Here is a 26532-nt window from a genome sequence, read left to right on the forward strand (position 1 = left end):
ACTACTCTTGAAACAAGAATAGACTAGTATTCAGAGATAAGACAAGTAAATTAAATTGTCTTTTCCCATAGAGAATATATCCTACAGTTCAGGGTAACATTTTTCACACCAAAGAAAGTTCACAGTAGAATTCAACAGAGCTGCAAGTCAGAGTACATTTTTACTTGATGTCAGATGTTCTTTCACTCAGTAATTATGGAGCACACTTTTTATGAAAGTGCTACAATAATGCAGCAATATGATTTTGAGAGCCTTTGCTCTAAGGGTTATCAAACCAATAGTATCTTACATACAGGATAAAACCAGCAAATCACAAACTCAAAATCTTATTTTAACCAATTATTTTGGAATCATGTGGTGCAATTCCATAAGCTTATATTATGCTATAAACTGCTTTCTACATTCTGTTTTGTTCTGTGCAGTAATGACTCTCTATTGCAGTACAGCCATCAAAATGGTAATGGAAGAAAAAGTATGTTTTTGCTGCTTACCAAAGCTGTATCTAGCTTAAGAGCAAAAATAGAAGCTACTGAAGTAATAAGCTTTGCCCCCCATATAAACCTTTCTAAATACTCTTCATTGTAGTATATTCTTGTCTAATTCTGTGTATAAACAGTCTCTTCCATTAATTTAAGACCTTTCATTCAGACAGGTTTCTTAAATCGACAAAAGTACACTATTGTTTAATTCAAGAAATCACAGAAGGAGGAGTTCTTAAAACAATTAAGAACACTGTATGTATTTGTCAATAAATGTAAAAAAATAAAGCAAATCGATGGTCTTCCTACAGTGTGTCTTGACTTTAGCTGGAAGAAATTCTGCAGTATATAATAACAGCTCTTGGACACAACTAAATTTTAAAGTGTGGACTTATTTTATCAATTATACAACTCATCATATATTTACTGTATATATTACTGTATTTATTGAAGTTATGATATTGTGAAATTTGGGGGGGTCTGAAAGGAAGAGTGCCACCTACTGGGTTTTACTGGTTTGATTTTTATCAGCAACCAGGGGCTCTACCATCTTAGTACTGACCAGTCTTGAGTGGCTTCCAAGATCTGATCTGAAAAGATCATGCTACAAGGTGGTAGGACTGAAGCACAGACATTGGTACTTCCTACCTGTGAAAATCCTGAAAGGGTGGTATAGGCACACATTAACTTTTATTCGTTATAAGAGCATAGTGATTTTAGAATTTCTTATAGTTTAATTTGGGTAAAACATTTTCTATTATATTTTACACCGACAGTATTTCAAGGATGAAGTGTTAACATTTTGGATTTCCAGCACTTCCGTGTACACATTTATACACACCTATTTGAAATGAATGGCAAGCTCCTAACCCCATTATAGTAAATTGCATTTTCACTGGAACTTGTGACCTTTGCTTATGACATTTAAGTAAACCTGCATTTTCAAATCAGATCAACATGACAAAATCTACCATGTAACGCATGATATTTAAAACTATCCCAGGAGGATCTGATATTCATTACCGAACAAAAAGTACACATTCAAAAATATATCCTACTAATATTTTATTTATAAGTTAAATCAATAATTAAAAACTAAATTTAAAATGTAAAGTTTTTAGTACACCCACTGAACTCTACTCTACATAGGTCCACAGAGTTTTCTGCACTGTATCTAGGACTGTTATTGACCACAAATGAGTGTCTTTTGTTTAGAAATGATGAAATTGAGAGAAAATGTCAGAATTTTGAAATGTAACCTTCAATAAATCAATCTGTTCGGGAATCTAAGAGAATCACTGATTGACTTTGAGAGCCTTGCAACTTCACTGTCAAATTTATATTCTTATATGCTTATATTCAAGAGAAAATTGAACATCTGTTTGAATTAAAATGAACTGAATTGAATTTTACATTCTTAAACTTTTGTCTGTTTAGAGTTTCACCACTATATTTTCAAACTGTTTAGAGACAACAAGGAACAAATTGCCTTTGAGGGGAAAAAAACCCTCACTTCTCTGTAATTCAAGTATTTTAACATCTGTTCTGAAAACAGAAATAGGCGTATACTTTTGTTTTCCACATATCGGATACCTCAATAATGTAAAGTAGGAGTTAGACTAACAAAAAAATTATTGGTCTCACGGTTATTTTGAAGAGGTGTCAAAATTATGTTATTACCATTCTACAATCTCTCTTAATATTGTGTAAAACAATGGTGATGGTGAGAAACATTGAAACAGCTGAAACGGTCTGCTCATCAGTAAATGTTTTTCATAAATGCTGTATGAAATATTCAGCTCATTTATGACTTAAAATAATGAACATAAGAAAGGTTACCAAAGAGAGGAAGCCATTCAGTCTATGTACTGTACAGTAGCTCATTTGTAGCAGAGAAAAAAATTAAAAAGGAGATCATTTAACCATGAACAAGTAAAGTTAATAAAAAGGTATTGTTTATGTCTTGTGAGGACAATCTTATTTTAGGAATATCCCAAATATGCTAGATACATGTTCTAAATTTCCCATTAAACATTAGACATATTTTTCAGGTGTAAACTTGCACAAATATTAGGGCTCCCACCATTCATTTAACTGTAGATACATGCGTTATCTTCCTTCGTTTCCTACAGGTACAGCCAGTGATATTCCCTATAGAATATAATCAATATTGATTTAAATAAGTGTACTTAATAATAGATTAAATTACTGTAAGATTCAGAAACAGATTACAAATTTAAATAGAGAATACAGCATACGGTAAAGCAAAATTTAAAGACATACTGTACATGTAATTGGGTGAGATACTGTATACTGTAAATAGGTGGGCTTGACAGGTGTACTGTATATAACTCCCATGACAGCTGGACTCTGCCTCCTCTAGCACACTTCAAACTTAACTCCCTTACTCTTTTGCAAATGTCAAGTTTTTCTCTCATCCCTTTGTTTGTCCCACCAGGGCCACCATAATGCTCTATTTCCTGGACCCCCATCGCAGTCCATCAACACGCTCCAGCACCCACCAACACAAACGCCAGAGCTTTGTCTGACACTAAAGGACATGCTCAAATTATCCACACCTGCCTCATACAGTACATGCTGGCTGCCCAGGTTTCAAATTGGAATCAAAGATCTTCTCCTAGGCCTACCAAGCCTTTCACTACACCTGCTGAGATTAGCCTGTCATCTGCTCAGTCCCTACCCTACTGTACATTCTACACAGCAGCTGAGATTCTCTGACTCCATCCTGCTTGTGAAACCTGTGCCACAGAAACTGACATGTTTTTATGCTGCGCTCACACAATGGAAATATCTGATGTCAACTGCTTGAGAAAATCTTTAAGCAGTCTTTGTTTATATCAATTTTTTTTTCTCCTCCTGGCTTGCTCTGAACTGATTATCAGCCATGATGTACTGTGTGTACTCTCTTTCTGCAAGTGCTTCCTGTGGGTCATTGCGTATTTTTTAAACACTGTTTCATATTGCAAATTTGCTTTGAAATGTTTAGCTTCTTGGCAACTTTTCATCTTCCTGCGAAGTGGATAATTTTAAAACATTTTGCACTGATTCCTTTATATGTGGTCCAATAGATTTGTTTAACTTATATTTTAAAAATCAGTCTACTCTTTCTATGCAATTTGTAAGTCTTCTGATGCACTTGCATTATATCCTATTCTAATATGGCACACTGATACAAACACTGACAGACATACTCTACTGTAGATGGACAATAGATGAACAGATTGACATCAGTCGACTAAACTACTAAAAATACTACTACTAAAAATCTGTTTATGAAAAACTGCTTTTATATTCACACGTTTCTGTATTTTCTCAGCAGTTGTATTCTGAATGATATAGATGTGTATGTCTTTCAACATTTAATTATCTATTCTAAAGACTGAGTTTTATAATAATTTTATCTCCAAACATTCCCACTTTCAGTGCATCTGGCACTATTTTCCTCCATTATATGAGTTTTGCAACCTCTGCATTAGTATATACAAATGTATTTTACTATCACTTTGCTTGTACCAAAGCATTTCAATCTTCTCTTATCTGCCTGGCTTACCTACAGACTACTTGATTTGATGGAGGACCAGAGAGGTGTAATTACTGAATTTCTTTTCCTGTTTCACAGAGGAATCCCTTCGAATAATTTCAGAATGTGGTGCTCTCAGCCTCATCAAGCCAAGATAACAAATTGAGCTTCTCCACTGAAGATCCACTAAGATGCAATGTAAATACAGTAATGTAACCACAATGTAATGTCAGCACAACATGGTGATCTCATTTGAAATATAACCCAAGAGATTAAATGGGCAAAAACAAAAAGTGCCGTCTGATAAATTCCACAACAGAGTAGATGGTCTTTATGGAATCTCTTCTTTCATCTTCTTTGAGCATTTAAAAAATTTCAGGAGATTACTGTGCAGGTTCTAAAACAAATTCTTCTAAATTGAAAAGGAGCAGACCTACTGTACAAGGAAAATGTTGTTAAAAGAGAATAATAATTACAGGACATTAAATAAATGCTTTGAAAACTCTGTTGGTGAATATTACCCTAGAATCGTTAAATGTTTCTACATAAAAAAAATATATATTTTATAGTTTTTTTCAATATTTTCTCTAAGCCATTTGCAGGGCATTAATTCACAGCATCAATCAATTATCAATCAATTAATAACTGTTTGATTAATAGTACGTTTGCCACAATTGTTATGAAACAGCTTCTACAAGTCGTTGTGTGCCCAGGCCATTGAATTAATCTGACAGCCATATTTAATATGCTGGTGTCTCTGGTTTCGATGTGAAGCGTTAAAAGTCAAGGCCTTTTAGCCCTAGAGAACCATCTCTTATAACAACAGTTAATGGGGTTGTTTTATCTTGTCAAAGATGAAATACAATTCAAAGCTTTTTTCAGTTGAGCCCTAATGTACAAGACCCTTATACAGTACAACATGACTCTGCTTCAGCCAAGAAATTTGCTCAGAAAATGATAATTTAGAATATCTAAGACTCAGTGTAATGTGTTATGTTTTAAATTCCTTAGTGTGTTCTCTCCAGATATCCTGGTTTTTTTTCAACTACATAATTTTAATCACAGCAATTAAGGAGAGACCAGCACAAAAGGTGTCTTTAAGGAACCCCTGGTATCCTGGTGAATGAATTTGAAAACACTGTACCTTCAATAAAGTGTTGAAAAAGATTGGCATGGTCATAAAATGGAAAACCAATGAGCGGGGAAAACTATAGCGGTAGAAAGTGACTTATTATTTCACACTCATTTCATGGATCCATGTGCAAATCCCAAACAGTTCAGATACTTTAATTCACAATATATATGCAACCACCTACAATAAGTCTTGCAGCAAAGAAATTTAGAATGCAAGAATTTTGTATTTCAAATATAATCCTCAGAATGTATTGACTTGACATTTTAACCCACTTCTGGGCTCAGCTCCAACAAAGGTTCCATAATGACATGAAAATGCCACTGTGTCATGTAAGTTGTCAGAAATATTGTAGTTTATAGGTCATGAGAGGTAAATTATATACAGTATTATTTAACACTGCTTAAAATATTAATGAAATTTGTATTGTTAAAATAAATGTAAGTTATATTTTTGTTAGCTTTCCTTTGTAAAACTTACACGTGGATATGTTTGGGGATTATACTTGTGGTTTTAATATGTGTACTTTGCCTCAGTAAGAACATGACAAGATTTCAGTTATACTCTATATGTAGAATGTGCAAGGTACAGTACAGTACAACAACTAACTTTTTAAGTCTTTGAGCTACTTACAAATATCTAACATTAAATGTTAAGTTCACTCTACAAAGGCTCCTTAATTTTTATCCCTGCAGCTCTGCATGTCCATGGAAAAGAAAGTTAATTTAAGAGCTCACAAAGGATGAGCAGAACAAATCAGTTATACCCACCAACTCATATGCATATTTATTTATTTTCAATTTCAAATGTTGTCTTCTAAATTATTTACTTAAAGCAACAGCTCGCCAGCACTATGTTGTGTTTGTCTGTTCATAATATTCTATTTTTTTCCATGAAGTGATTTTATAATTTTACAGTCATTAAACTCACTTCAGTGTATAAACAATTCACCATCTCTCTGCAACTCTTTATAGAAAATTTGAGATATTTTAATGCTCCATTGGGAATGGCTAGATTTTTATTTTCTGTCAAAATCAGGGGGTTTCACTTATCTTCATCAGCACATGTGTTAAACAGGCAGAGAATTTACCATTTGTAATCCAAACAAATGGTACTACCAGTGCATTTAAAATTTCTGTCACGTTGCAAGAAATAAAAAACTTGCAATAGCAAATGGATTCTTATGCAATGATTTTGTTTTTGTTAGAATCATGATGTATTAAAATAATAGGGAGGGTGGGAGCTGTAGGGGGCTTACTGGCTCTCCTTTGTGCTCATGTGAAAGAAGCTGTCTTCTACCATGACTTGTACTGTAGTTACTGTATAATGGAAAGGAACAAGAAACTGAATTAAAAAAAAAAAGTGCAAACTGCCTACCCCGTCTAAAATGTACAGCGTATAATCATTGACTGTTCTGCACAGACAGAAACCAGATTCAGACCATATCTTTTCATGTAACAGTACATTAAATCCTGATTTTGTCAATTTAGATGCATTTTTTCTGCTCATTCTCAAGTGTTGAACCTTCTAGAGACTTGCTGTAACAATCAATCCACATGTCACTGCATAGCTGGTTTAATTCCTCACCAATCAGGCAATGACAAGCAGCTGAGTCTGGTCAAGAAGTCTCCATTATCAAGCAGGCAATCAGGGATGCCAGGAGGTTTGTGGAAGCTTTATGAGAGTATGGCATGAGAAGAAAAAGTCCTTCCCATTGAAGAGCTGATCAATAAATTCAGAATTCATAGATATCTTAACTGTGAACTTCCATAGAATGTTCTAAAACAATACCATGGGAATGACTACATTACTTCCAGCTCAAATGCAAAATCAAACTCAAAATTAAAATGATGGAAAGGGTACAAAGATTTCCCTTCAGGGATCTCAAGTATTTTTCTCAGCTAGATGAGTGAGAAGCTCTTTGGACTAAAGGACCAATGACAATGCAGTGTAATGGTATAATGCTGCTTTAGTGTAAGTAAAAAGCAATAGATACAGGATTTAAGATGCAATCCACAGAGGAGATTATCACAGTAGTCGCATGAGAGCTGCACTGGTGTGGAACTTGTTGTAAAGGATTTCATTCTCTGGGAGATTAATCACACACAGTATTCCTCTTGGGTATTCCTAAAAACAGTTTGAAGTATAAGAGCAAAACCTATAGTAGTTAAGAACTTTAAAAATATGACACTGCCTGAGCAAAGACTATAGAGTTGTTCTGAATGGCCGGACATGTAATGTGCAACTTTAAGTTTTAGTATGATGAAGAATTCATTTGAATTCATATGAAGATTTAGAATATGAAGAATGGGGATGTTAATATAATGAATACTGTGTGTTTCATTTTCTAGTATTTATGACTTACAGTCTGCGCAAAAATGTTAGGATTATATTGACTGTTATCTATGGTACTTATATCTTTCTATCACGCTTTACACTATACACTATACACTATACTGTATATCATGCAGAATCTCATTTATTTTCTTTGTAATCAAATTTCCAGCAGAACCTCAGAGTGAAAATACTCAAATGAAAGTTAGATTCTGCATTATACAGTACACACCGTGTGGGAGAGTCCATCTGCTTAATATTGATATCTGCTGTCTGCAGACAACAGAAACAAGACAGTTCAAGAGTGTAGATGTTCCCCATTAAACTAATAATACTGTGCATTCAAAAACAGAAGGACAAGCAGTATGGTTTTACTAGTCACCCACAAAAAACTAAGTTTGATACATATTTGTTTCACGAGGTCAACAGAGACATTAATTATACAGTGTCAGTTCTGCTCTGTATAATCAGCAAGATACACTGCATTTGTCTTTCCTCCAATACACATAGCTAGACAGGATGTGTAATTAACAAATAAATCCATTGTCACATACTGTATGAAGTGCACAAAGGTTTTGCATTACAAAGTGTAACAGTGCAGGGTGGCACAGAGCATGTCACAGAACTGACATCTCCCCCTTGAAACCTAGAAACTGGAGAATCTCCTACAGCAGAAGCCCTGGATTTTTGGTGAAGTGGACTTTTGGAGATCACAGCTGTTCAGAGAATGTCGCTGTGTGGTTGAGCTAATGAGCAAAATCGATTGAATCTGATCAGGGACAGAGGAGCTACATACATCACACAAGCAAACAAGGGACTCTATAAGTACAATGGACTTTAAGTCACCTTATGTTAAAGAAAAGCAACTTCATAATTTCATACTTCATAAAACACAACAGCTGAGCTCTGTCATATTATGCTTTCATGAGCTGGTGGTGTAAGCCAAGAGTAATTTTATATTAGATTCATAAGGAACTGTATCAACTCTTTTTAAATGACAGGAAAAAAATAAGAAATACAGAAAGTAGTAGATATACCCATTCCAAAAAAACTCTTAGTTTCAATTATGCAAAAATCAATGTGGATATCATTAAACTACAATAGATTGATTACCATGATTGCTTAGAAAAAGAAATTTGCCAGAACCCAAGAGAAAGAAAAGAATTACACTACTAAATGTATTAACAGCAAAAAAACATTTACAAAAGCTTTCAGCTTCTTTAATTTTTCATTCATCAAAACTTGAAATCTCAGAATCCTGGAATATAGGAATAATATTCATTAAAGTTAAAATTTAAAAAGTTATTCACCAGATTCCTAAATGGTGGAAAAAATGTGTATTTGAAATAAGTTGCCCTGGGTTGTCTTAGAGTCCTGTAATGGTCAGTAACATCTGCCTTATTGGAAGCAATTCAGACCAGGTAAGGCCACCTGTCAGGAAAAACAGAAGATCATTTAACACTGTTTTAATTTCAGACTTTAGTAATTCCATCTGAGACACCAGGAGATGGAGCATTGCACCTGTGGTGGGCAGTGTATGCAAATGTATTTTTAAAATAAACCCCAATACAAAATCTTTCACTTAAGATACACATGACTGAAATCCTCTACAGATGTACTGTAGATAACACTGTACCTGCTTTGTGATGTACACAAAATTATAATAATGCTGCATGTATCAGGATAATTATTTTACTACTGTTGCATGATTTTCAAAATGTTAAGACATTTTCGAGTAATATCAACACAAAGAGTAAAAGCAGATTTTGTAAGAATAAAATAGATTGACATTTCAAGTGCGGTACTTTCAAAATATCAACTTAACCTACTGTACAGTGCTGCAAATTTGGACCACATTCAGGTTCACCTGTGTTCCTGAAGTTTGGTCTGGAGTGCACCATTACAATTACAGCAGAATTACACAGCATTAAAACCCCATCTCCAAGTAAAAGGCTTTAAGTAATTTACAATTAAATCACATGACATCACAAAGATGCAGCATGTTCAAAATTAGGTTTTCCCCTAATGGAACAGACAGATGGTGAAATATTTGAGTTATTACACATTGCATTACTTCTATATTACAGAACTAAGAACATTCTCTGTTGAAAACTCAAGCTGTAACAGCCAAACCAGAATTTAAATAATTTAAATGCTCACAAAAACACGATCTTGTCCAGTTAGACAGTTTGGAAAAACATTTCTGTAGTACTTTAGACATACAGTGCCTTGCAAAAAAATTCAAACTCTTGCTCAGTTTTCACATTTTGTTGTTTCAACCGTTGCACACATAACACCACAAGTTAGCAATTAATATTATATATTCTAAGAAGCATAATGTATATAAATTATACACATAACTTAATTAGCAATTCCAAAGTAAAAATGTCAGCAGAAAATATAAAAATTGGAAGAGTCATGATTGCAATAGCATTTAAAACCTTTACTGTGGCAAACCTAAATTAATTTAGACACATAGACAGTCTCACGCTCAGGGTTTCTAGGCAACTAACCCCAGACCATCAAAGTATCAATCAGCAATTTCAGTCAAAACGGACTATGGCTTTAAAGATCATTCTGACTGTCACATACTGTATACGCTGGTAAACTTCTGGAACACCTTCTAATAACTCTCTCTCCTCCTAGGGGCCTCTCAAAATCCCAATACCTTGATGCAGGTATATAATAATATTGAACATCTTTTTTAGAACTAAACAGAGAGTAAAATAGTTTTGTTTACCCAACCTTAATGTGAATGTTGCATACGAACCTTATTATCGGCAGGGTTACTGAATAGGGTTTAAAATAGTGTACGCACAGCATTTTGGGCCTGTTACTGTATAGTACAATTTACTATTCCATTATGATAAGCCCTGCAACATGAATTACCTATTGTCATTGAGGTTTAACTTGTTGGGTTTAATTTTGATTAAAATCTGCTTTCAGATGTTTTTCATTCAGTTTCTAGTGAATTACAAGTACAGTACTGATTTAAATAGATTATATTTTTGTCTCTCCTATTGACTGTCAATATGATTCTATTGTTGAGTTCTATTACAATATAAAATCCCGGTCTCGAGCTACTCCTTGAAATGCACCTTAAAATTTAAAGTACAGTAGTGGACCTCAGCTTTGTATTTTTTATATCACTAATATTAAATAAGAATCTTAAAAATTAATTCCATCTTCTTTTGGAGCTATATTGCTCAGCCATATTTCTAAATCCTTAACATAAGTTGAGACAATACAGTATGAGCCTGTCATAAGGAGCTATACAAAGATACATAAAATAAAGAAAAATAACCTCTTCAGCAGAGTACTGTATAAGTAATCATTTATAATAAACATATGAATAAACGTTTGGCACTTGTATACGTAAATACTACATTAGAACACATGACATATGGACATGGCACTTTCAAAGGTGAGCAACATGACGAGAATATAAGTATCACAGTGGGGGTGTACAACCTCTATCAGCAGCTCACATCAGTTACAGTATGTACTGTACAAGAGGAAAGTTCCACAGACATACAGTAGTCCTAGTACTTCACTCAGCTAAGCTGACTTACTTTGAAATAATATAATGTCAATCTATGGTTCATGGCACTTACAAGTATTACTAATAATTTATAATTACTAATTAAAATAGCACCAACTGTGCTTTTATCTCATATGTGTAAAAAGGAACCATTTTGCTTTATAATAGCTACAGTACATTGCCCTGGCACTGAATAAAAGAAGCAGCAGTTACACATGTGTAACATACAGTAGGTCCCAGGTAGTCTGAATGCTCTTGAGAGTTAAAGGGGCAATGTCTCCTTAAGAGTCTCATTTGAAACCACGAAACAAAGTATGTTATGTTAGTATGAAAGAAATTCACTCAACTAAGGACTGTGGCTCTTTCAAGAAACTAGCTTGGATAAGGCATTACAAAGAAGTATTAACTCAATCCATAGTAGTAAGTAGTAATATGAGAATGTTAAAGTGAGTGTTTATTTCAGTCCCAAAACAGATTTAATTTTCTTTCCATGATCACATTTATTTCCCAAGTGGTGATGCTTTCATGAGTATATGAAAGCGCCAGAAAAAAAATGTTAAATTTGCTTGGCTTCTGCTATTTGGACTTTTAGCAAACAGCTAATAGATCTTAACGGAAGAAAACGTGCTTATCAATTTGATAAAGATTTGTATACATGACTCTTATCTTGTCAGGCTCATAAGAAACATAGGCTTGTTAATTTTAATCTAAAGATACAACCTTCACATCTGGCACAACAACAGGCTTTAATATCTGGATAAAAATGCCAGATAACTCTAATCATTCCCAAGACAGATTCTTTTCACTTAATGCGATTTATACTGTTGCTGTTGGTAAAGACAAGCAGAACTGATTTTCTTCATTTGTAATAATTATTTTTTGTCCTACTGTGAAAATTCTATGCATTTACTTGATTTTGTATTCTCTCTGTATCTGAAACCCTACTTGTAATCTTTTACAGAACTTGACATTCACTGATACCGTGAACCTCGATTTCTGATTAGGAGGCATTTGATTTTCCATATGGGTTATTTTTTTATCTTAAATCTCCTAAATGCATATTCCTACTGGCTTATAAAATAATTTATCCTGAAAGCTCTAGATATCTATAACACCACCGAAAAGCAAAATGCTCTACAGAATATTCAAGACTTGAACATACTGTACCATATGCTGACTAATCCAAATGTTCAAGCTGTTACATACCACTCATATTATTCAGACCCAAATTGTGATCCATTAAATAACAGATTTCATGTACATATGCACGCCTCTGTATAACTCTGTATTCTTAATCATTATAGGAAAAATTAGATTTCACTGTCTGGATTTCTCTGGTACAGAAAAAATAAAGAAAGATTTAGCAATTGGGGGCGGCACAGTGACGCAAAGGTTAGCATTGCTGCCCCGCACACTGGGGCCCTGGGTTCAATTCCCGGCCTGTTATCTACTTGGAGTTTGTACAGTATGTTCCCCTGTGTTTGTGTAGGTGTTCGCAGCACACCCCTGTTTCGTCCTACAGACCATAGACATCCTGCTCGGTTAATTGGCTTCTGGTGTGTGTGTAAGTGTTTGTGTCTGTGCTGTACAATACGTGTCCTGTGATGGACTGGCATCCTGTCTATGGTGTATCCTATCTCGAGCCTGTTTCTTGCCAGGATAGGCTCCAACTCTGCCATGTATTGGATAAAACAGTTAGAAAATGGATGGATGGATAGATGGATTTAGCAAGTGAAATACCTTCAAGAGCAGACTGGAAACCTCTTTTTACATTATGAAGTCACAAGTAATAGGAGCCCCTGTCAAAGTGTTTCAGCTAATCTCTCAATCAAAAGTATGTTATAACTACTTAAAAGTACATGAGCTGTATCTGCAGAGATCAGAGACATTCTCATGTTGCTGAGAAAGTATTGGGCATAATTCTAGTTTTGATACTGTATGTTCCTTTCAGTTAAGTTAGTTATACTGTAGTCACATGATTAGTTAGCCATCAAATTGGCAAGGATTTCAGATAATATCACAAACTACTCTGCAGAGACTTTAAAGTGGTGTGATCTTGCCTAGTGGTTCGTCTTGATGTTATCAGGTGTATCACTACATGGCGTGTTCCTCATTAGTGGATCACTCTGGCCTTTTCAGTGGATTTATGACAGGTGACTTCCTGCTAGGGTCCAAGTCCAGATGTGACTCCCTCTTGGAGTCATAGATGGAGAGGCATCAATTTAGCACTTTATCACTGTAGATGTTATAATGGACTCAATCTACTGTATGATGTCCTTGTACAGTATGTGTCAGACCGCAAACATACTGTATCCTGCTTATCAGAGGTCCATCTCAAAAGCATTCCAGAGCTGATGTAAAACAGCACCAGGGTTATTTTGCATTCAAGGCAGGAGAAAAATGATTATTATAATTGACAAAAATCCCATTTGAAACTAAATTGTAAGGTTTTTCCTTTAAATCAACATCGAGCTACTTCTGTTAGATTATCTGCCACATGCAGGTGTGTACTCTCTTGCATTTCAATTGGTTGGCTCAAGATTAGGAAATAAATATGGAAACAAAGGAAAAAATGGGTGTATAATACAAATTACACAGTATACATTAACATTGTTGGGTAACCATGAAGTGTTTTACTAATTCAAAGTGATTGGTTGTCAGACAGCTATTCAGAAAGTGCCTCCACTAATCAAGGCCTGAAAAGATTTATATTTGTGGTAAACACTATAGGTACTACAAAAAAAACAAAAAACATTTAACTTATTAAATTCCCCTCTAGACAAATTAAAGTGCAACTTCATATTTCACCCAGGGCTGTACCTAAGTGTATGAAACTGGTGCTGGTGACAACAGACGAGGTTGTGGAAGGAAACCCAAACCCTCCAAAATCAATACTAAGCTCCTCAAAGTAAATTCTCTATGTAATAGTCAATGATACAGCAGAGCTCTGAAGAATGACCTCATAGGTAGATTTGATATGGTTTTCTTCAGGTTTGCTTTGGAAAAGCAAAAGAAAACATTGAATGAATAGAACAATATTTTAAATAGTTTCTGTAATTATACCTCATGTATACATTACAAATCATTCATAATTCTATAACTATTCTCTTAGAATAATTTTCTTATACATTACCTACATGTTCCTTTATTTACATAATTAGTTCCAATACTTCACTGTTTACATTAATATACAAAGCTGAAATATATATCTACTGTATGTGGTGTACAGTATATACTGTAAGACATACTTAAGCACAATGTCACACGTTTGTTTAATTTGATTAAATTGTACACCAAAGTCTTGTAACTCAACCAACAAGGTGGTAATTTATTTCACACTTACAGTAGGTACACGGATCTTCGAAAAACTTATACAAATAAAGTGGAAGAATAAAATAAGAGAGCTTAGGTGTACTTTTTCCTTGTGGTCTTTCCACAGTTTAAATTTTGTTGTTGTTGTTGAAGGAAATGTAATCTGAATCACTACTCCAAATATACAGTATAAGTCAAAACTGAAAGAAGACCAATTTACCTATACAATGAGTAAAACTGAATGAGGCGTTCAATAAATATTCCAATTGATTTTCACAAAAGGAATATAATTCTGTTTCATATTTTAAAGAAGTGAAGTAAATATTTCATTGTCTAGAGCATGACTGGAATAGTGATCAGAATGTAAAATGGTTCATGGAATGTAAATAAAATAGATGGATTTGAGCTATCGTGAGGAAAACTTGGATAAAATGATAAATATCCTTTCTTTAATAACCCATTCCATTTGTCTGACAAGACCGAAACAAAGCTTGAAATGAAATGTTAATGCTTGATACTGTAAATGGGCTAAAGTGTCTCCTCTCAACTGTAACCTTTTCTAAATTACAAAAAGTGACAACAGGATAACAATTGTAGCATATTATAATTTGCAAAATGACGGAATAATCTCTCAAGGAACATGATGTTGCCCTGAATTCGTACTCACTCTTGAGGTGAAGAAATGACACAGGTAATGTATCTGGACTCTGAGCAGGCCACTCAGTAGCCTGAAGCATATTCCCTCAAACTACTAGCTTATTAGTTTGCTGCATGCTGTGGATTTTATCTTGTTGTTAATAATGCATTGAGCCAATGGGGCACAGTGACTGATAAAGATCTGTTTTATATATTTTATTTTTTTATTGAATTCAGTATTCCATTAATTTTCAGAATATTGCCATTTCCACGGGAAGATAAGCAGTCACACATAATTATACTCCCACCTTCATGCTTGAATGAAGGCTCCAAGCACAACCTCTGCCACCTTTTATCAGTTTTCTGATTACCATCCAGTCAGATTGGGGTTCTACATTGATTCCTCCAGGAAAATTTGCTTTCCCCAGGAAACTCCAGGTGCAGTCCAAATTTCTTTATGGTTATATTATATATACTGTAATATAATATTATATATATATATATCATAAATTACCAAATCACATAGAGGATACCTGTGGGTAAAAAGTTTTTTAAAGTGTATAGTTTTAAGGGTTTGACCAAAACAAACCAACTTAAATGTTTAAGACCGAAAGTTTGTAAACCAAAAGATAATAAATAAAAGTTATTTTTTAAACTCTTTATTTAAAATTAGCATAGATTTTTATACTTGTAACTCTATACTATAACAGCAGCGGTGGTAAGGGTTCTCCATTGAAACACGCGGCTGTATAAATGAGTGCAGATGTAAGTTGCTATGGATAAAAGTGTCAGACAAAAACAAAATTTGTCATAAAAAAGAAAAGGTGAATTGAGAAAAAAATCACATTTGCAGTGATAGCCTGTAAAGTACCTTCTGGATAGTTGGACATTTTACTTGAGTACAACGTAATGTCTTCTGGGATTTGGACCCACGACCCTCCAGAGTGGATTCTAGAGTCCTGTTGGCACTATTCCACACCAAATCTCAGATTGAAAAAAGCTACAGAAACATAGAAAGACGGGATCCTGTTATACTGTAGGTGCCAATTGATATGCTTTTTTCTGCTATTTAAAAAATGCTAACTCAAATTAGGTCATCAAAATTTTATAGAAGACTCTGTCTCTTTGATTATAAAGGTTTTTCAAAAGCCTGCTAAACGAATTTCCTTGCCTTAAACTGATGTAACATTTTCTTTGACAGCGTTGTACATGCTCCACATTGATGTTAGCTGTGGTTAAAAAAATCCGCAGCTGTGAAAAAAAAACTGATTAGCAGCTGTGACAGAACTTGGTGAACAATCAGTAAATAATTTAAATTACTATATTCCTTCATTTAACTTCTGTTTTTTGGAATGAAATCTGGACACACTGAGCCAAACAAATAGAAGGCAGATATGTTCTGCAGTCAACACCATGAATATTTGATTATCAGGAATAAGAAAAATAATTATATATTCATTGTTTGTGTCCCAGTTCAGTTTATACAAATTACTGGCCTTCAGATTAAACAAAAATAATCTGAATTCTCCTGTAAGTGTTTTGTGTTGCCCATACTCCAAAATATTATATTTGCCCTTAAAAGAATATATACTGTATAGTATTTTTCAGAAAGAATTATCAAATGAGATTCTTTCATTGTACGAGTGATCTCTAAAAAAGAAACTGTCTCTAGACATCTCAGCACTGCGCTCGGAAAGCTCTTTGTGATTCTGGCAAGGCAGCGTGCTGATGCAGAGTGGTGGGCACTCAGGCATGAACACATCAGAGTTATGGAGAAGTCACATGCAATAAAAAAGCAGGAACTTCTTTAAAATTTGAATTACTGCTGGAACCAGCTGCATTCTGTGCTACTGCTCTTTGTTTTTCAATAGTGTACCTTGCGAGTTAGGTCTTCAAGTTCAAGCCGTATTTATATCAAAAGCAAATTGGTGAGTCTGTGACAGGTTAGAATTGTGACAGTGGCAGAGTTAGAATTTTTTACCTAGGTTAAGTGCCTCTTGTGTACAATCAGATTCCTCATTTAATTTGTTCGGATGTTTTAATTGAATGAATGTATACCATGCAGACATCTTTTTTTGCATTTTAAATGTAAAATGTGTGCCTTAAATTGAAAAAGAATAAGAACAATTATTCTGGGTTCTGACTTTAACCGAGATCTCTTGTTGCTGTACTCCCCATTTCGCTTTTTTTTGTTATCCCTACATCTTTTGCATTGGTGAATCATCTGAGATGTCAGTGACATGAAAAGGAATTGTTCTTTGCACATTGTTTCCCCCATTGAGAGAAGGCTGAAAAAACTTGATTCTTATGAACTACAGTATCTAAGATGACCGGTCTGATGGAACACTCAATGGGAAAGCAGCAGCAACTGGTGAAAGCTGAAAAAAAGTGGTGAGTACAGTGCCTTGCGAAAGTATTCGGCCCCCTTGAACTTTTCAACCTTTTGCCACATTTCAGGCTTCAAACATAAAGATATAAATTTTTTATTTTATGTGAAGAATCACCAACAAGTGGGACACAATTGTGAAGTGGAACAAAATCTATTGGATTTTTTAAACTTTTTTAACTAATAAAAAAATGAAAAGTGGGGCGTGCAAAATTATTCGGCCCCTTTACTTTCAGTGCAGAAACTCACTCCAGAAGTTCAGCGAGGATCTCTGAATGATCCAATGTTGTCCTAAATGACTGATGGTGATAAATAGAATCCACCTGTGTGTAATCAAGTCTCTGTATAAATGCACCTGCTCTGTGATAGTCTCAAGGTTCTGTTGAAAGCGCAGAGAGCATCATGAAGACCAAGAAACACACCAGGCAGGTCCGTAATACTGTTGTGGAGAAGTTTAAAGCCGGATTTGGATACAAAAAGATTTCCCAAGCTTCAAACATCCCAAGGAGCACTGTGCAAGCGATCATCTTGAAATGGAAGGAGTATCAGACCACTGCAAATCTACCAAGACCTGGCCGTCCCTCTAAACTTTCAGCTCAGACAAGGAGAAGACTTATCAGAGATGCAGCCAAGAGGCCCATGATCACTCTGGATGAACTGCAGAGAACTACAGCTGAGGTGGGAGAGTCTGTCCATAGGACAACAATCAGTCTTACACTGCACAAATCTGGCCTTTATGGAAGAGTGGCAAGAAGAAAGCCATTTCTCAAAGATATCCATAAAAAGTCTCGTCTAAAGTTTGCCACAAGCCACCTGGGAGACACCCCAAACATGTGGAAGAAGGTGCTCTGGTCAGATGAAACCAAAATCGAACTTTTTGGCCACAATGCAAAACGATATGTTTGGCGTAAAAGCAACACAGCTCATCACCCTCAACACACCATCCCCACTGTCAAACATGGTGGTGGCAGCATCATGGTTTGGGCCTGCTTTTCTTCAGCAGGGACAGGGAAGATGGTTAAAATTGAGGGGAAGATGGATGCAGCCAAATACAGGACCATTCTGGATGAAAACCTGTTGGAGTCTGCAAAAGACCTGAAACTGGGACGGAGATTTATCTTCCAACAAGACAATGATCCCAAACATACAGCAAAATCTACAAAAAAATGGTTCACAAATAAACGTATCCAGGTGTTTGAATGGCCAAGTCAAAGTCCAGACCTGAATCCAATCGAGAATCTGTGGAAAGAGCTGAAAACTGCTGTTCACAAACGCTCTCCATCCAACCTCACTGAGCTCGAGCTGTTTTGCAAGGAAGAATGGGCAAGAATTTCAGTCTCTCGATGTGCAAAACTGATAGAGACATACCCCAAGCGACTTGCAGCTGTAATCGCAGCAAAAGGTGGCTCTACAAAGTATTAACGCAAGGGGGCCGAATAATTTTGCACGCCCCACTTTTCATTTTTTTATTAGTTAAAAAAGTTTCAAAAATCCAATAGATTTCGTTCCACTTCACAATTGTGTCCCACTTGTTGGTGATTCTTCACATAAAATAAAAAAATTATATCTTTATGTTTGAAGCCTGAAATGTGGCAAAAGGTTGAAAAGTTCAAGGGGGCCGAATACTTTCGCAAGGCACTGTACATGACTTGCTGCAATAGATGCAAACTTAACATCCAGAAATCAACTATTTAGCAACTGGGCTGGGTCTCATCTGATCAAAGACAAACTCAATAATACGGTTCATAAAACACTAGGGGGAAGTGACACCATCACAGATTCTTAACAAAAGCAATCCCTATGTGGTTTCCAAATCTGAGAGAGTGTGCATGGGCCATGGAGATACACTGATTATCAGGTCCTTCTGACAGAAATTAGCCAGTCTGGCCTATTTGTTCGGGTGAAGGATCTGTGCCTTTGTAGGGCATGATAATAGCACTAAGGAATCTGCCATCCAGTCTTACCAATTCCGTTTCTACTGAGCTGAAAGTGCACCATACTGGTGGACAGGGGATACAATGCAGCAGAAATATAAATTTTGCTTTCGTTCAATGAATCTCTAATTGAATGATCCTCTTACCACATGCCTGACCCCTAACAGACACTATTCTAATGTAATGTACTTAGTTCCATGTGTAAGCTTTGTACATCTGGAGCAAAAGATTATAAACATGTTTAGGGAATGTGAAGATAAAGTTGTGCTCTTCTTTGTCCACTATACTAGACAAAGGCACTAACCGCTTTTGTGTAGTGCTTTTGTAATGACTCCAATCTTGGCCTCTCGCAACAACAGAAATGGATCTGTTGCTAACGAGTCGTTGGTGCTAAATTGGAAACCCCTGCATTCCTTTCCTGGTATCAGCGGATCCCCTCCTCTCCAGGCATTATTTATATGGTCCAGTCGCCCGCTCAGACCCACTGTACCTGGGATGGGTTGGTAGGACCTTTGAGTACTGCTGAATCTTAATTATATAGTGCATCTACCTACAGTAGCTGTCTTCATTTTTGGGATGACTTTTGGTAGGAAATGCAGAGGGGGTACCACTGATGGTTAGTGTTGGGTTTTCTTTGGTGGGGGAGTGGGAATCTTCAAATATTTTATGGCTATGCTCATATTTATTCTTTTTGTGAAAACAAATAAGTGAATAAAAACTGGTTCACAAGAAATCCGAACATATTTTACAGATATGTGTATAAAAAAGTGCTTATGTGGGGCTGAATTTACACAGGAAATAAGATTAAATTCAGCAAAAATACCATTTGAAAAATTCAACTTAGTTTTTGTACCTATTTCTGTAGCATGTTTTTTGCCTCTAAGGAAGAATTTATTATGTGCAATCTAAAGTTTTGATGGCAGAATTTGGATGAGCAAAGCATTTTGTAGCTTGTCCAATTCATTATGGACTCCTGCCATCCTGCAGAAGCAATCAATCCAAGGAGAGGTGAGTTAGGATTCACTTGTGTGCATAGAAGCTGAATAAAAATACATCAATAGTGCACTTCAAGCAGCATACTTCTGTCTTAGCCCTGGGATTCTGCTACTAGGAATGGCAAGGCTGGCTGTAATAGGTTCTGAAATATCTTCTGTACAAGACAAATGAGAATTAAATTTTAACAATGGGCAACACCCTTTCAAAGCCCATTATACCTCTTCCATACCAGGTTTAATCTCTACTCAATTTGTTATTTGTGGTTCTCGAGATTTCCCATTACACACAATGAGTATCTTATTTTGTTAGGATTTTAACACTTCACCTCAAAAATGCATATTTTATTATGCATTACTTATTTTTTTCTTGCATTGGAGAATGCTTTTTCTGGACACTACATTACAATTTTATAGTGGACAGTGATTTTTAGTAGTTTTACAGTACAGTATCTGTTAGAATTGTACAGTTCAAAGATGACACATAATGTGCCGTAAAATCTATAAGAGCAACTAATTTTGAGAGCTGGCCAAAATATATTTTTTGTATTATTTAGTACCTGGACTGCCCCATCCAGTCATTCACTACAGAATAACAAAAAAAATGAGCTGGGAATGATTTAACACACCTATAAAAAGGCACAAACCCAGCAAGAATGAAATACCATCAATTTTTACCAAAAGCTTTTTTTCTAAATTGCCAGTATTGGACTACTTTCAGTATCACTTGATATGAAAATGATAGGCTATAAGCAAAACTATTATTCTTTGTATGTTAATATATTCCAGCTATTAAGTGTAATATGTTCTTTCAAAGGGGAAATCCAAATCTTATTAGCCATGATGTAGCCATCCAGTATAACAATAAAACCTCATATACAGTAGAAGATTACAGATCAAGGAATCAGTATTCAAATTCAATACCATGGTGCTGAGTCGATAAAATAAAATGCATACTATATTTCCTTTAAAATATAGTTTCCCCTTGTAATTTGTTGTATGAAATGAGATTATCCTCTGAGCATATCTAAGGTATAAATACAAAAATACATTCAATATTGAGTTCAGAAAAGGATTTTCACCATGTTCTACCTGTCAGATAATGATTTACAGCATATAAACATAAATGTACTGTAGATGATTAATTTTTAAGACCAAAATGGCAACTGGCAGAAGTAAATGTATTAAGATAATTCTGTACCAAGACCAGTATTTTTGCATTTTGAAACTGAATTTATTATTTGTATACATTTCGGCATGTTTCCTTAGTTTATACTGTGCTTGGTGGAGCAGATGGGTTTATTTGCTCCAGGTAAGCATCTACCGTAAAGCTCATTGAGTCTTTTTTGTTATGAAATGATTATACATTTTATAGAATGAGATGTCAAGGCAATTTCAATGACTGAATTCTTAAAAAGTGTAAGATACATTAGAATTAGGCATGTCCTAAAACGGCCATATATTTTGTAATGCGTTCCACTGTAGCAGTATAGACCCAAATATTCACAGCCAATGAAATACATAATTCATTGAAATATAAATACATGAATCATATAACATAATGAGTTATTAATGGTATAATACATCTTGTAGAAAAAAATGTAATCACAATTACATCACACAGAGCACAGTGATATTTGTCATAACTGATTTCCATAAAACATGAGGGAATCATGTATTCACATCTCTACCGTAAGTACTCCTTTAAATAATATACAGTACATATTATTAATATACAAATAATATATAATAACATTCTGCTCTTTGGGAGTTCAGCTGAGGTCCCTAACACTGTTTGACCTCTACAGGTTTCCCATTTCCCCGGGGTATAAAAGAAAGTAACACACTGGGCGCATTCAGAAGTAAGTAGCAGCATTATCATGATTAGGGTCAGAGAGATCTGCGATCACAACAAGCATATGATCATGGAACTCGCCAACCTCCAATTTGTGTATAAAAGCAACCAAAACGGCAGAATCTACCTCATTCCACTGTAGTGCTTTTATTAAAAAATGTAGGGCCACTAGTAAGTTTATGACCCTAACAAGAGAGAACACAAGTATACAGTATGCACAACGGACTGAGACAAGTGGTCTGAGAGGCAATCTAAAGGCAACAATCTTCAAGAGATCTCCAAGACTGGCATCTGATTGCTGTTCTTGTAACCAGACATTAATGAGTTGACAGTCAACTCAGAATTCTACTGATATCATATTTATTTATTTTTTAAATAAAGGAGGGTTGTATAAGATTTATAACTGAACACACAGGTGTCACGCCCTCTGCACCCAGAGGGCGCTCCTTCTCTGTCCTGTCCTTAGTTTCCGGTCTGCTGTCCTTCCTGTCCCTCTCTTTCCCTTGGGCTATATATTTCCGGGTCTTGCACTCTGTCCTCGCTCAGCATTGACGTTTGGATGTCCTGAGACCCGCCTAGCACCAGGGCGCCCCACGTCCACTCCCTGAGGGCATAGGTTTCTATACGACATTCCTGAACTCTTTGCACGGGCCTTTTTCCCGTCTCGCCGCTACGCATATGGGTCTTTTTCCGCTCTCCTGCTCCCCACAGTTAGTTCCTTTGGACGTCCGTGACAGAATGCTGAGCCACCTACTGACCCCGCGATCGGCGCTTTCTGTCTTGCCGCAGTTTTTTTTTTCTTGTTCTCTGGGCTGTTTTTTTTTTCAGTTCCTCTATTCTAATCACTGGATATCACTCCGATCTTCCGTGCCTGTGAGCGGGTCCTGTACCTGGCTTTCTTCGGGTAGATCACTCCGATATCAGTGATTGAATGTTGAGCTGGCTTGCCTATTCTTATTACTGGATATCACTCCGAGCTTCTGTGTCTGGAGCGGGTTCTCGTGCCTGGCTCTTCCTGGTCTTGCTCTCTCCGATATCAGTGATAGAATGGTAAGCTTTCTGCCGTTCCTCCATGCCTTTCGCTGGATATCACTCCGGGCATCTGTGTCTGTGAGCGGACTTCGGTCTGGCTTTCCTCAGGTTGTCCACTCCGATATCGGCGTTAGGATGTGAACGTGCCCATTTGCCGTTCCTCCATTCTTTTCGCTGGATATCACTCCGGGCATCTGTGTCTGTGAGCGGACTTCGGTCTGGCTTTCCTCAGGTTGTCCACTCCGATATCAGCGTTAGAATGTGAAAGTGCCTTTTGCCCAGTCTGCGGTATTTTTCCCCGGGGGTTTTGTGGTTTTTTTTGCCTTTTGTTTTGATTTTTTTTCTTCCTGGTTTCCCCTCCTTTTTGGTCCCCCCTACTCTCTGTCTGTTTCTAGTTCCTATCTGTTTTGTGTGGTTTGTCTCCCTGGTCTTTCCCAGGTTTTTGTCTGTTGTGTTTGTGCTTGTGTACTTTTTTGTCTTTAGTCTCTGGAGCTCTTCTCTACCCCCCCCTTCCTCCACCCAATAAAGGTTTATACCCCGGAGGAAGGGGTAGCTCTCAGCCGTGGATTCCCGGAGGTTTCCTTTCAGTTAAATGAGTTTCAGTTTCCTTTTCCTCCCCCCAGTGCTGTGCAGCTTATTTATTTGTATGGGCGTCGGGAGCCGCCCATGAAGGGGGGGGTACTGCCACGCCCTCTGCAGCCAGAGGGCGCTCCTTCTCTGTCGTGTCCTTAGTTTCCGGTCTGCTGTCCTTCCTGTCCCTCTCTTTCCCTTGGGCTATATATTTCCGGGTCTTCCACTCTGTCCTCGCTCAGCATTGACGTTTGGATGTCCCGAGACCCGCCTAGCACCAGGGTGCCCCACGTCCGCTCCCTGAGGGCATAGGTTTCTATACGACATTCCTGAACTCTTTGCACTAATGAGCCCGGGCCTTTTTCCCGTCTCGCCGCTACGCATATGGGTCTTTTTCCGCTCTCCTACTCCCCACAGTTAGTTCCTTTGGACGTCCGTGACAACAGGGACCTCTATTTAAAATGTTTAGGCTGGTATTTATGAATGAAATGCTTTTAACACATTTATTTTTCATCCATATAACATCTACAATAATTTAAACCGTATCCGCCGGACCCTAATTCATTGTAGCTTTCAATTTATGTCATTCTTTATAAAGTTAGTAATAGAAATCTGCATTAAAACCCTTTAAGAATATTGGACTTAGACACAAACATCCAAAGGAAACAAGAAGGATTTAAGCACCTACTGTAAGTGTTTTCATAGAGGGCTCAAGGATTTTCATTTAGAATAAATTAATAATTTCTGTGGTAGTTCACACATAATACCACAATAACATCCCAGCTAACATAAAAAACAGACTACAGTATATACTTTTTTTGTAAGTTTGAGAAAACATTGAATCAGTAAGCATCTGATGTCCTCAGTGTCTAACCCATTTGTACAATACTGAACTGTATAATTCCATTACTAAAAAACTCTCAGCTAGGATATTGGTAGAATATTGCTTTTTGTTGCCATGGCAACATCATAACTAGGTATACCTCAGAAAACATCTAAACTTTTATCATGTAATCCTAATACAAACAAGTTAACTGCAGAGAGAAATTTCAAGATTTAAGGAATTCAGAGACATTCATGCAAACACGGAAAAATGTAAACTGAGCTTTCCTTCAATATTAATTACTCTGAAATCACAGTTTCATGAGACATCAGGAACAAGATAAAAACCAAGAGAAAAAATTAGTCCATAAAAATCAACTAATTTCTCTTACTTTTATTAAAAAGATACAGCACATTATTCATAATCAAATGTAAGATAATATGACCCTTCTTTCATGAAAAACCAAATTTAGAACACAATCCTCAGTTTTAGACATCATACAGGGAAAGGTGTTGTATGGAAAACAGCTAAAAAAAGAGCTTTTCTGGGACTGAAAGGACATCCTATGCAAAAAAGTTTTAAATCTCTTGACTCTGGAACAAGAAGATTTTGCTGGGATTTGAGTCGTTCAAACCAAAAGCCCAAAAGGAATTAACAAAGTCATCCCAAACAATATCAAACCATTCTGAATACCTCAATCTCAAAAAGAGAACTAAGAACGGAGGACACAAATGGAAGTACTAATACCTTCTTGAAGCATTTGGCTGCTACCAGTCAAACAGTAAAAGCTTCTTCAAGCATTAGAGGTACTGCAGGCCTTAGTTAAAGCCAATAAAAGGCTCTGTTTCTAGGGAGCCCTGAATGCCACCTCATAAACGGACAATGCTCATGTTTATGCCGTTTTCTAAACATGTAATGTAACATTTTGTATGGAGTTTACAGAATAGAACTGAAAATAGTTCAAGAAAATAACTCATTTTCAACAGAAGGACAATTAAATGGCAATATTACAGTATGTACAGTATATCATAAGTATGAATAGAACATATACAACAGATGGTACAGATACAAATGTAAAACTAAAACAATTCAATTGTTGAATTCAATTGAATTCATTCTAAATGGAACAACTATAACATTAAAAAATATATGCAAGTGTTTTTGTGACTGTCTTTAGCACATGCAAGACAGCTATTTCCTTCACCCGTTGCTACCTTTACACAATTGCCTATTCAGGTTCTGTGTCTTGGGATGACTATGCTTTAGGAAAGTCCTCACCAGCATCCTCTGAAACATGATTTTCCACTGGAGGCTTGTAGGGATGGATACTACAGTATATAAAAAATTAGCACCTCTTGACCAGAGTTTTAAGTATGACTTATGTAAAAAGCAGGACACTGTGGATCTTGAGACTGAAACTTAATTTACAGGACTTTGAATGCAGTACTTATTTATTTTTAGTTCTTTATTTTCCTTCAGACCCTCTGAGAATTCTTCCCTGGGAGCTAAGATAGTACAGATCAGTCTTAGAAAAAGACACATCTTTCACTTGTCTTCTCAAGGTAACGTTTTTCCAGAACCAGGGGCATTTTATGGCTTAATAGGAACCACATTGTCTTGACAGACATTTCAGTACATGCACATCTTATTTTATCCTCTAGGACAGCATAAAATTAAGTTATCAGGCACAAACAGTATTGACTATTTTGTTATCTTCATAAATTATATGCAACTACAGTATGATGGAAAAAGTGTGAAACAAAAAATTGTAGGAAGTGTCTACAATAAAAATGAAATTAATAATTAGTAATTAATTTACAACACCAATCCAATTATTCCCTGTGAAATGCCCCTTAGTATGGATGTTAATGGAACTTCAGAAAAAAATATTGCATAATCTTGCAATAGTATTGTACTTATTCACAATAAGTATGTTATCTTGTAATAATTATTGCATTGCTGGAT

The 26532-nt window shown here is 36.0% G+C and overlaps 1 protein-coding gene across 8 annotated transcripts in view; it reads right to left on the reverse strand.

Annotated features, from left to right (window-relative positions):
• Positions 1–26532, reverse strand: part of pcdh15b (protocadherin-related 15b) — a 311541-nt gene that overhangs the window by 279018 nt on the left and 5991 nt on the right. The gene's annotated exons all lie outside the window — the stretch shown is intronic.

The sequence above is a fragment of the Lepisosteus oculatus genome, chromosome 4 (genome assembly GCF_040954835.1).
Source record: "Lepisosteus oculatus isolate fLepOcu1 chromosome 4, fLepOcu1.hap2, whole genome shotgun sequence".
Lineage (NCBI taxonomy): Eukaryota > Metazoa > Chordata > Actinopteri > Semionotiformes > Lepisosteidae > Lepisosteus > Lepisosteus oculatus.